At 46.1% G+C, this 12542-nt stretch overlaps 1 protein-coding gene across 1 annotated transcript in view; it reads right to left on the reverse strand.

Annotated features, from left to right (window-relative positions):
• The window catches only part of LOC120908651, a 62857-nt gene that overhangs the window by 25439 nt on the left and 24876 nt on the right, over positions 1-12542 (reverse strand). The window contains exon 2 of the mRNA XM_040319873.1: positions 7307-7378. The gene's annotated coding sequence lies outside the window, so the exon portion shown is untranslated. The remainder of the gene's footprint in view (positions 1-7306; positions 7379-12542) is intronic.

A 12542-nucleotide genomic window follows, 5' to 3' on the forward strand; every position in this document is an offset into this window, starting at 1 on the left:
GTTAACAACTTGTTTTAAATTGAAGGCATTGCTCTGGTTTAAATCATAAAATACTTTGAATCAGATGCATTCCATTATTACACGACGAAGGCCAAGAAATTGAAATTTAATTTTTGCATTCCTTGTTCATGCAACACAAAACAGGGAAACAATGGAAAGAAAGGCTCGCAGAGCAGTGAAATAAAAACATTCAACAAATTGTATTGTCGAGAAAAAGTTCTACGAGATGCCACGTGCCTTGGTGTCTTGCGCACATCAAACGGGAAGCTGGCTCGAGTTTTATAATAAAAGACTCGAATGGGAAATAGAATAAAACATTGTACACAAACAATCGACCAGCGCAGCTGGGCGTACAAGAACTTGTTCCTTGTTACACCCACAGAAAGAGAGAAAGAGAGAGAGAGGATAAGAGAAGACAAATCCAAGCACCATAGTTGTGTTGTACCAGAACCAACTAAAAGTCAACCAACATCCTGCCTGATCGGGCAAACATTACATTTTATTTCGCCCTTCGGGGAGTCGCGGAAGAGACCTGCATTCGAAACATTTCCACGAACGAAACAGTGGTAAGAACATTAGCGGAAAACGACGAGTGCAAAGCAAAAACAAAAAACCCGACAGTTCGCATCTTTATGAGCAAATGTCGCTCTAGCAAAATCTCCAGCGAGCGTGCTTTTGTCGTTGGACCATCAGCATCACCTGTTACTGGCAGGGGGTATATGCAAAGCGGAGACGCGCGGATCCAAACATCCAATATGCGGTGAGGTACCACGGCAATATGGTACCGGCGGGCGAAATGTTTTATTAGCGTCTCCTTGCTGTCGCGTGCCCTGCCTTTCGGCTGCAGAACACATAACTACAAACAAAAACTTCGCTGAACAAAAACACCATCACACACACACAGGCACTCGCGAAGGCTGGTCGGTGGTCAAGTACAAAGCTGGCGGCGACGGCCAGTCCCTACCCGAAGGATCATGTTTGCATGCCAAGAAGGTACGAAGGAAAGTTTGCCATTTTGATTAGATTTTTCTCGCCTCCGCTGCTCGCCGCCACCGCTGGCACTGGGTGGGGCTCGTGTTACTTGGGAATGGAAATTTCATTTTCGTTTTGGAATATTTTTTGTTGTTGTGCTGTCGAATGTTTGGTTTTTCTGCCGTCTCACGTTGATTGACTGTGTTTTTGTTTCGTCCGGTTCGGTTTTCAGTTTTTGCTCGCAATCAATAACAAGCTCCATCGCTCCGCTCCGCACAGCTTCAATGCTGTAACACTATCCATGGCAATTGCTTGCCAACCAGTCGAATCGATTCAACGACAGTGTGGTTTTTCGGTGCAAGCAATGCCAGAGAGCTTGGCCGGTGCAGCTGGAAGTCACTTCAATCAGATGTACACCTTCCGGCCGCTTTACATAGGGATATCGCTTCCAGTGTTGTGTAGTAATGGAAATCGATAGCAAATGGAAACTTAAAAAAGCGTATTCCAGCGTACTTTAACATCCTTTTCCCGTTGCGCTCGAAGCGGCAACACGTCACGCTGGTATGCAATTGGTTGCAAAATTGCTGGAATCGATCTCAAACCCACTGCGTGTGTGAGCCTGCCGGTTTTTTGGGTTTGCAGTTTTTTTTTGCCTTCTGCGCCCAAGGACAGCCGTTCGAGGACGATGCCGAACCGGTTGCACAGTGGTCCGTTGTCCGTTTGGAAAATGTTCAATTCCCGGTACGGACACAGATGGAGCGTTGCGTCCTATAATGGAAGTGCCTTGCGAGTGTCCTTGTGCTTCCGGGAAGTTTAGCTACCGCACTGGAATGTTAAATGCGTGCAAAATGGAAAGACACATCTTTCCGGGCATTCCAGGAACCACAAGCGGACGACTAACTGGAGCTGCATGGCAGTACTAGGTAGATCTTTGTGTTACCAATGTCTCGTGGGACACCTAATGGAGATATTTGTTGCGTTTTGAGCGAATATCCATACACCAAGTGGAGCCAAACAGCAGGTAGATGGTAAAATACATCCATGGAAATGAAACATCCAAACGCTACTGAATGGCTACGTCAGCATTGACAGGAACAAGTTTATTTACTGCTACCTGTCTAGCGGTAATTAGCTCTTAACATTTGAGTTCTGAATAAGACACGGACCAAACTAGTCTTACAACCCATTCCTGCTTGCTTGAGAGCAAAACTCGAACAGTCTCAATTTATTGTCTCTGCCAAAAATGGCAACAGACACACAAACGCTCGCTGGGATGCTTGATAGAAGTTCGTCCGGGTGTGACATTGATGAATTAATCCTAGAATTAGATCCATCAGCTCTTCAGCCACGGCGAGCAAACCGTTGATGGATGACAGAGTGAATGCGGTACGTTGATCACCTGTCCGCGAAGTGGAGAAATTGTAACACTCGAATATTTGCTCCAAAAATAGCGACCTCTTCGTTGGATACTTTATCACAGCTCACTGAGAAGTAGGTTATCGTGCTATCTATTGTTTCCGACCCATGTTCGCAAGTCATGCGAAGTAATACCTTCCCAGAAGTAAACTTATATTGTACTTCAAAAAACCGATTCCACCAAAGACACACTTCAAGGTTGGACAGAACCAGCACTAGACACCCGGGTGCCAACGGGTAACGGATGAAGTACCGGTTAGCGTTGACTTCTTTCTTTCTTTGCTGCCTTCGCCAATGGGGGTTGCCACCAACGTGGCCATCTGATCGGTAACACCCATTTTTGGTAGACGGCCTGTCGTCGTCCATCATCGTGCTGGTGCGAGCACTGTCTCCAAGTGCTCGGAACGAAACCCGGGAAGCCATCTGCAAACCCGTTTTCGCGTGAATCATCACCGGGTCTAAAGCGAACCGCTGGGTTAACTTCTGGGTCGCATTTGGTTGGCAAGCTGCACCAGAGGACTGAAGGGAGGGGGGAGTGATATGTATCGGTCGTGAGTTGACATTTTCCCCTTCCCTTGGGTGTAATAAAGTGTATGCAAACGCGTTGGCGTAAAGAAAGTGTCAATGCTCGAAGATCTGACTGTTGGGAGCGGCGAGTATGACAGGAACTTTGAGATGAAAAAGACACAATCAACGGGTGTGTGTCGATTTATTTCGTTTTTTTCCTCAACAAACCACTTCGCAACAAGCTCTTCTTTTGTGGCTGCAAAGACATGTACAGCATCAAACCGGGAAGCAACAGTGGCAGCGACAAAAAAACTCTCCGTGCAGACACCTTTCTGACACTCAGCAAGGGGTGTGACAGTGACCACAGGATTGCTCGGGAGCACCCAACGGTGAGGTTGGGTGAGTTTTGAATTTCACCAGACTGGCTGACGACGCTGACGACAAAATCGAATAAAAAAATGTGAAAAAGAGATGTGTAACGAATAAGAGACTCGCGCTCGTTATTAGTTTTTGCCGGCGGAGTTTTGCTGCGTAATCTGACAGTGGCAAGATAGATGGCATTTTGGTCGTATTTAAATGATCGCTTTTTTGCGTACGATTACGACCGAAGCTGGTCACTTGATAGCTTGTCACCGGGACTGATCTCTCTGGTGGTATCGTCGTGTGTCATGTAAATGTTTGCAATGAAAAATTATACACTTTCGGTGGCTTGTGTTGTTTTTTTTTTATGAAAAAGCAAAATATATCGATACTGCGAAAGCTTTGCCCTTGTTGCTTGAGCTGTTTTGTTTAAATCTTTCCTCATCTTCACATTAAAGAGTGTGAGGGGACGTGGAGCAGTGTTTTGGGGTTCTCTCTATGTTGCTTGTGTGGAGTCGATCCTCCGCATGGTGCGTTGCCGTGGGTGGACGCTCGTGGCCAGCCCGATGGCAACGGGTATCAGCTGACCCGGGCCATGCTTTTGCGGTCAGCAACAGTACCACGCGCGCCCGACCAAAGAGCCATTAGTGTTAGGATTGTTCGAGAAGCAGCTTGTGACGGTTTGGGTTTTATTTTTATCGTACCATTCTTGGACCGCTGGACCGACCGATTATGTGTTATAAATTGGTTCGAACGATGATTCGTCAGGCCGTGCTCGAAAATGCTGCCATGGTAATGTGAAGAATAGCTCAAAAACCGGGACGAACGGAATCGGAAAAAGAACAATGTTATCAAGTGGTGAAGATTGAGCTTTTTTATCAAATTGTATAGTGCTGTAAAATAGAAACACAAAATGTGTTTTGGCGTTTTGTTTTATCCTAGAATTACGTCATCAAAGCATCGAAACAATGTTGCGAAATGGTTCTGAAAGCTTTAAAGTTACAGTCTGTTGCATTGGCATTTGCAGTTTTATTGCAGTTTTATCATTTCCCGACGATTGAAATCCATATCGTGAGTGCATTTTGTTGTTGCGAAAGAATATAACAGATTTTGCAGATGATGACAAATGATTGCTAATAAAGATGATAGTTAGGTACTGTGAAAAATAAAATTGATATTCACAAACATCCTGTTCAACGTTCTGGTACTATCTCAAATTGACAAGCTGACAAGGTCATAAAACGTTCTTAAGCTTTTGTTTCGCTTGTTTACGCTTAGTCGATGATGCACAGCGCTGCCTCCTAAAGCTATAGTTTACATCAACACATAGTACGAGTCTGGTTCGACCAGTCAGACTGGCACCGGAGATGAGAAGTTGTGACCTCGTCAGCGTTATGAATAGGTAGAGGAGTAAGCGAACCTAAGACATCTGTAACCGAGTATCTATGAATTATATGATAATTTTGACTTTATAGACTTTATAGACTTTATAGGTTGGATTCCTTATGAAGTCTTTGAAATAATAAGAAATACTTCGAAAAAAAAACTGACGGAACTAAGTTTTATAAAAATAAGAGAAGACAACCAATAAAAAAAATGAACTAAAGCTAATTACTACTAGCATAAAGCCCAACAAACAATTTTCCGTGAATAAAACGTTCCACAAGCATTGGGTCAATCATACAGCAAATCGTACAATATTTGCTTAATTCAAATGCACATGTTTCGCCACTACACATACGCTACTGCATTACATATTTGTCGAATGCCCAATGGTTCGATTACAACGAATGGCGACAGTTGTAGACATTTGTAGAACACCTATTTCACCATCGCACGATGAAACGGCGCGGTTTTACCCCAGCAAACGCACACCTCCAACGGGGAATTCATAAATTTCACCAAACTTTGAAACATTTGTCATCCCAGCCCAGGGGTGGCGTGTTTCCCGAACCATTCCCAACCCTGTACGCTCCAATCCAGCTCACCGGCCCATCTGCTGAAACCCGTAACTTCCCGCGAACCAGTCTATCCAAATACAGCGTACTGTTAAATTCCCGTCCAGGTCTCCCACCTCCCTCATAATCCTTTTTTGGCGAGAGGTGATCAGACAAATCTCCCGCACGCGGAGGCTGACTCACCAGCCGCGAGCCGGTTGGTGAATTCCGATGCTATGCTGCTGTGCATGAGTAAATTGGCTCATCCAGGCAGGAAGAGAAGAACAAAACCGACCACACCACAGACCGATTGGGACCACAACAAATCATAAAATTAGCATTTGCAAGCGTTTTCATTGATAGAACGAACACTCCCACTTCTAGCACGGTTTGACATTTTCGGGGCTCCAGATAGGGAGCTAGAAATCGATTTGCTCTCGTGCTGGACGATTGAATTGGCGATTGCAAAGCACCTGTTAGTATATTCGCACTGCTAAAAACGAAGAACAGCACATTCTAAAACGGCGTGTTGTTTCCTGCTTTGGTTGTCACGGTTTTATGTGAGCCGATGAAGATCGATCGACAGCCAATGCAAATTAGATCTCGATCGCAACCAACCGCTTTGCCACCGATCGTTAGTGATCGCAACCGGGAAAGTGATTCGTGGACGGGACGAAAATTTGCATATGAAACAAATTCGACCGCAGGATGAAACGTTTCGCATTTCGGTTCGTTCTGGCGGTGTGATAAATGTTGGCCGGTGTTTGTGCTTTTCGGTGCGATCAACACAGCGTCAGCTTAGCGTCGAACGCGTAAATTAGCACGACAGATGGACGACCGTGTTAGATATTTGGGTTCCACAAAAAAGCAACCATCAATCTTGCTTTGCTGCTCGGTATGCTTTTCCGGTTGGTACGACGGGAAAATGTTAATTTTGATAACGATGTGACCATGTTTGAAGTTGGCGCTGCACCGAGAACATTCGAGAACGTTTAGCGTGGAGGCGTTTAGCGACACGAAACAGTTTCTGAGAAAGGTTGCTCTCGGGTTTTGGCGGGAGCTTGCTTTGATGTTGCCGGTTATGGATTTATTGAAAAATTATTTAATTATTATTTAATCGATTTGTGACGCAAACAATCGAACGTTTCATATTAATGGTTGATTTCTTTACGAGCGGTGCTGTTCCACGCGACCATAAACAATTATTTATTAACACACGCCAGCCCCAAACACGTGGCAATGGTGATGGATTCAACCACTAATACATTCTGATGGAAAGCTAATCCTTTGGAAAAAGAAAAATCCATCCCCTTGCCACCGCCGTCCTGCAAGTTTTCGTGATCTGTTTCGTGCCGTGACGTTTTGACGCTTGCCTTTGACTTTCTTGTTTTCTGTTTCGGTTCAGCTTTCCATACCGCGCCCTTAGGCACACCATATTGACCAGCACCCTAGAACCGAGCCAGCAGTCACGTTCTGCGTTCAGCAGACTTTCCAGACGCTTCTTGAGCGGCACGGCTTCGCTAACGAACTTGGCTCGCATCGGTGTCGTACGACCGCTCTCGACGAAGCTCATCAGATGCGATCGGGTGCGGTGGGCAGGAAAATTGAATCTTTGAAACTTTTTGACGCACAAACACACATATATTTGCGGTTCGTGTTCATGGCTCGAGGGTTTTCTCTCTTTCCAAATACAGCACACCGTTAGAGGGCGTGGGACGGAACAGCATGGCCGAGGGGTACGCTGTTTACTGTGCCACTGCTGCGGGTGGTGGGCCGGTTTGGGCCACCGGTTGACCATAAAGCATGAGCAAACATCGGTCAAGACTACCCGGCAAGGGCAAAACTTTCCAGGGAAGGAGATTTGTTGTTTTCCTTCGAAAATGTTTGGTGTGTAGATTGTGTTATCTTCCTCGGAAAGTGTGGCTTACAGAGAAAATCTCCTCGTTAGCTCAAGTTTTAAACGCAAGACTGCAAAACAGATCGCAGACGTTCCAGTAAGTATGCGTTTATTGGAATAGGCAATCGTTGGTTTTCCAATAAATAATAACAATTTTTAACAAAATTCTAAATAGCTTGCAAAGTTATTATAAGAGAATGAAGTACATTTTACTTACAGTTTAACTTGTTTTCAGGTTCTATGTAATGTTCGAGCAGCCTTTCCGTACAGATGCAGCTCCCTGGTTGCTCTGCAAATTAAGACAGAAAAAGTTATTTTGAGTTGTACTTCAAAAGGCAATCAACGAAACCAATTTAGGAGCGAATTTTTGAACGAATAATTAGAAAGAATATAATTATTGTTTACAACAACTCTGTGTTCTTTTCTCTACCACATCACAATGAACGCCATGCTGACTAACAAGCACACACCCACCGCCTAACAGCAATGTTGCACTAGCTATCGACAGTGTCAATCCGATTAGCATCCCTCACGGGAACGACCCGCACCGTTTAACTTCCCGTCACTTGGTCCTTTTCTCTCCCTTTCTCTTTCACAAACACGCACAAGCAGCGGGATGACTTCCGGTGGACACCCATTTTGCAGCAACAGCCTATGAGACTATTAGATACCAAAGCCACGGTTTGTGTTTAGTAGCGATATTGTCTGGCGTGCACGAGCCTCCGGTAGGGCTCAGTACACAACAACCCACACTCCCGCCAGCATAATGCCCCGGACTCGCGCCGTCTTGCGCGCGATCAACGCGGTGAATAAATGTTTATATGCATATAAATTAAATTTGAATTAAACGCACCCCAAGCTCCGCTTTGCCTTTTATCGTCGTGGGGATGATGTTGGCCACGGTGCTTTTTGACGCAAATCGGATCAGACGCCGACGCCGGTGGTCTGTTACATCGACAAGTGACGACGATTTTAATCAGGATCGGTTAGGACCACAATCGTGGAGGTCAGTTGTTAGTTTAAAAAGATCAGCAACAATGTGCGTCAAAGGAGAGTTTACGTTTCTTTTCTATACCAAAGGTATATTCGACGGTCAGATCGAATCATTGACTTCTGGAAGCATCCATCTGCAACACGGAAAAGCATCATCCATCACAACCATTACCAACACCAATTAAATGTGCCAAATCCGGTAGGATGCAGATAACGCTACCTGGATGGAATTACAATCCCGTATTTTAAACAGACTCCCCAACCCTCGGCTGGAATTATTTATTTGTGCCTCATTATCGAACCCTGCAGCGCAGCTCGCGATCGGTAATCGTGCTGTTTTACCCGTTTTCCCAATTCCCGGCACAGAAAAAAAATTGGCTTTTACACTTTCAGATCTGTGTGTTTTTCCATTCACTGGTTTACGCATCAATTCGCATTGCGAATGTATGTTATTGTAGACAGAATGTAATTAGCAGCACTGAAAATTATACAGCGTGCCAGATTATCCATCTGGTTCGTATCAATCGTCAATTCGGAGCCAATCGCTACATGCATCATGCGCATGAAACCGAGGATCGGTTGGAGGATAATCCGGCGAAGGATTACGATGTTTCGAGAAGCTGTTTTTAATTTTTCACTTTTTGGAAAGCGTGCATGAGGTACACACATCGTCAGGGTGGATTAGTACGAACATTGCTCCAGAAAATTCCACCCAAACGGACGGTCTTGGTAAGACCGAACGCGTTAATCTTCTGCCTTTGTGCTTTCATGTCGCCGATTGCGACGAAACAATGAATGTCAACAGTCAAACAATCATCCCGAAGCTTTGCACTAATTACACCGGCATCCGGGTATGGTGGGTGTGTGCCGTGCAGGTGAGATCTGGTTATGCATAATGCATAACGTTTTCACAGAGGTTTGGCAACCAATTCGGAAGGAAAATTTACTTACAGCACAGCATCGCTGTGCCGTGTGGATGAAAAGCGTCAAGCGGCCGGGATGGAAATTGGTCGCCTGTTTGCAGGTTTTGCAACAAGGTTTATAATTAATGGGTTGTTACAAAGGTTCTTCTAGCCTATCGAGAGGTATTTGGTTATGAACCTAGGATATAGTGCAGATTTGATTCACAAATAAAGTGCTCGATTTGAACAGTCATAATAACTACAATTTGAATGTTACGCAATACTTGTGCCTCTTTGATAAGATACAAATCAACATTTGGTGACACATTTGGTGACAACACTAGCATAACGTATCGCATTGCCAGTGGGTCTAACGACGGTCCCATTAAAACGACGTAACGCAGTGCGGAAACAGTGCGAAACTTTCACACCCACCTTATACGAGTGCCAGACACTCTCATTCAAACGATTTCGTTACTACCCTCGCAACTGACGAAACAAGCGAACGCCACACCCGTTTGGTGATGGTGGCGGTGTGTAATTGCTGTTTTAATTAAATTTCAACTACCGAACGCTCCCCGATCGCCGACTGCCAAAAGCAGAAAACAGGAGGCAACCGCCCCCCAAAAAACACTGAAATGCAGCCTTCGTACCCGCATTGGTGCGACAATGCGAGATGTTAATACAATCATACCACCCGCCCCGACCTCCCATCCAGACCGTGGGCCGATTCCCGAGGTCATTATTGAAAAACGGAACCTGCGTCCGGCGAGGATACCGGCCACGGCCGGCAAATGGAACGTTCCCGAAAACCAATGCCAACGAGCGCGGGATACCGGGCCAGTTGAACGAATAATGCACGTCTGTGCGCGTGTTAATTGGAATCAAACCCCGATCATTTACGTGTACGACTCTGACAGCGGCATTCACAGGTAAGTTGACAAGTCATCGGCAATTAATGCTTCGGACGGTCTGGTCAGAGCATGGTCGGGGTGACGGGAGCTGGTATGACGCAAGAACATGACCGGGTACAAAATTACCCATTCCGCCTAGCGCCGCCGTTCGATTCGCTTCGTCTGGGGAGATTCCAACGTGCGCTCCTGGGATACGCCACGGTCAAAGGTTTGCGTTTCCGTGCTGTGTCCGGTGGGACAGCACGACTGGAGCACTGGAATCGAGATTAATTGGTCCACTTGTTTTATGCCTGCCTGTTTCATATCACCCCGCTCCACCAACAACAACAACAACAACAATAACAACACGCAGCACTATGCAAATTTATGTAAGAACTCGTTCGATACATCCGTTCTAATGAGCTAGAAGGCACCTTCCCTCGTGCGAGTTATGTCCAAGCCGCGTCTTATGTCATGGATCGGATGCAAACCCATCATCATGATTACAACCGGTAGACATTAAAATTAAAGCTTGGCAATGGCCGACAACGGAGTACACCGAACCGCAAACCTCACCTTCAGCCAGAGTGACACAACCAAATTATGGACTTTTGGAATGCCTCCGACATCTTCGTTGTGCGGTCTAATCTAATTAAAATCAATTTTCTTACCCCGAACCCACTGAGCACCGGTACAAGGTAAACTGGTCGTCTCAGAAATCACACACACACACTGTCTTACAGCATGCCCACAGTGCAGATGATGTTTCAAGCAGGAAATGCTGTTCACTTCTGAGACACCTGTCAATGGTGCATCGTCACTCGTCGTTTGCACACCCGAAAGGCATCTCCATCTCGCCCATAGGAATGACATTCACATGTACGGCAAATGTATGTCGTTCATCTCGTAGCTATCCTTTTTTCCCCGGAGAAGGGTTTTGCAAGTGAAAAGATTGCCGGAAACGGATGCACTCGCTTATCATCCGAAGCGTAACAACCTTCCACCTCTTGTGGCGCATCAACAACTCTGAGATGAAACGGAGCATACTTTGCAGAACTTCCATAAGGAACCTTTGGTACTGTTGGAGCGAGTTGGTGGTTGTTTTCGTCTTTAGATTCGCTTTGCAGCAAACGCAACCAAACCAAAGTACCCTAGGAATGCCGCTCGGAGGATTCCACCGGTGCCCGTGTCCTTGCGATGTTACAGTGCGCTACATGGCTCTAGTAGACCAGCATTGGCCGGCTTGCTACGGCTGCTGCTGCTGCAAACTGCAAAACTACGGTTCAACCTCGGCGAAGGGTATTTATAGAGCACGATTTTACCTTGGCCCCGCTCTCGGTGTCTGTCTGTCTCACACCCGTTCGTGCTGATGTAGTACCCGAAGTTGCGGTGCATTAATAATTCATTAAAGGTTATTTATCAAATAATTAGCAAGCAATTCATGCTGTATTGACTGCGAGCGGTCAGCACCACTACTACCACTGTTCGGAAGCAGTGTTACATGATCGGTGCTATCGTTGACGGTGGTCTGGGTGCTCCGGTAGCAAACCATCAACGTGCGGACCATTAAGCTGTACTCGATTCCATTTCAATCAATATCGTACAACCCCACCTGGCACGTACTGTGGATTCACCTGCCAAGCGACTGTTACAGGCAGGTACTGGCAGGTTTTGCTTCCGCAAGAGTGTACGAAATCGCGGGTACAACCGTTTTGCGTGCGGCGTACATGTGCCGAGTTGTAGGTAGGTAGGAGTGTATGTACCTTTGGCAGGTAGGTAGAAGAAGCAGGAGAAGGAAGCAGCATAATGGACCATTAGAAAAATGGGAACCTTGCGAAGGAGGGTCGATATCGATCGTTAAACAAGCCGTGCTCAATTATCCGATTGACTGTCAAGGTTAGCTGGGAAGGGATGGAAGACGACATGACGAATTTAAAGCATTTTGCCTTGTAAGGGAAAATAGTTTGCAGTGTGGGTGCGGTGTTCGATAGCTCTTGGAGGAAATTCAAGACTTCATAAACCTATCCTTCAATATGACGGAGACCATCCCATCCTATCGGTAGACAAACAGCTAATAGCACCAGTCTTGGTACCATCTGGATCCACTTCAAACCGTAGCTCGTCTTTCGTTTGATATTCTACCCAGCGCGTTCCACGAATTTCCTTATAGTGGCTTGCGATGGAAAGAAGGGTGTAAAAAACCTAAACAAATCAAATACAAACGCACGCTGTGTTCGGTCACAGATAGCCGTTCTAATTTTAACCCGTCCCGCGCGTACCGAATCAACCGTGGCAACCTTCGCCAACGCGCGCTTGATTCATCGGCGGATCGGCGTCTCTGCGTTAAATAGCCGCAAACCTCAACGCGGCTACCCCGGGCAGTGCCACCGCCTGTTCAATGGATCGGTTTCGGTTCATCACACTCCTCACCCGAGACGGAAGTGCCCTTGCGGTACAGCGCTTTTCCGGCCGAATGGATGAGATTGGCGCGAAAAAATCACTTCATCGTCACCCCGCGTCGTGCATTCGATCGTGCGCAGACACAAGCACCGACACAACAGACAGATCGAAGTTCAGCATTTTCTTCCGAGTGTATTTGTGGGATGGGGAAAAGGGTGGAAGGTGAGAGATGCATAGGGAGACTACAAAACTGTAGCCCGTGTGC

The sequence above is a fragment of the Anopheles arabiensis genome, chromosome 2 (genome assembly GCF_016920715.1).
Source record: "Anopheles arabiensis isolate DONGOLA chromosome 2, AaraD3, whole genome shotgun sequence".
NCBI classification, from domain to species: domain Eukaryota; kingdom Metazoa; phylum Arthropoda; class Insecta; order Diptera; family Culicidae; genus Anopheles; species Anopheles arabiensis.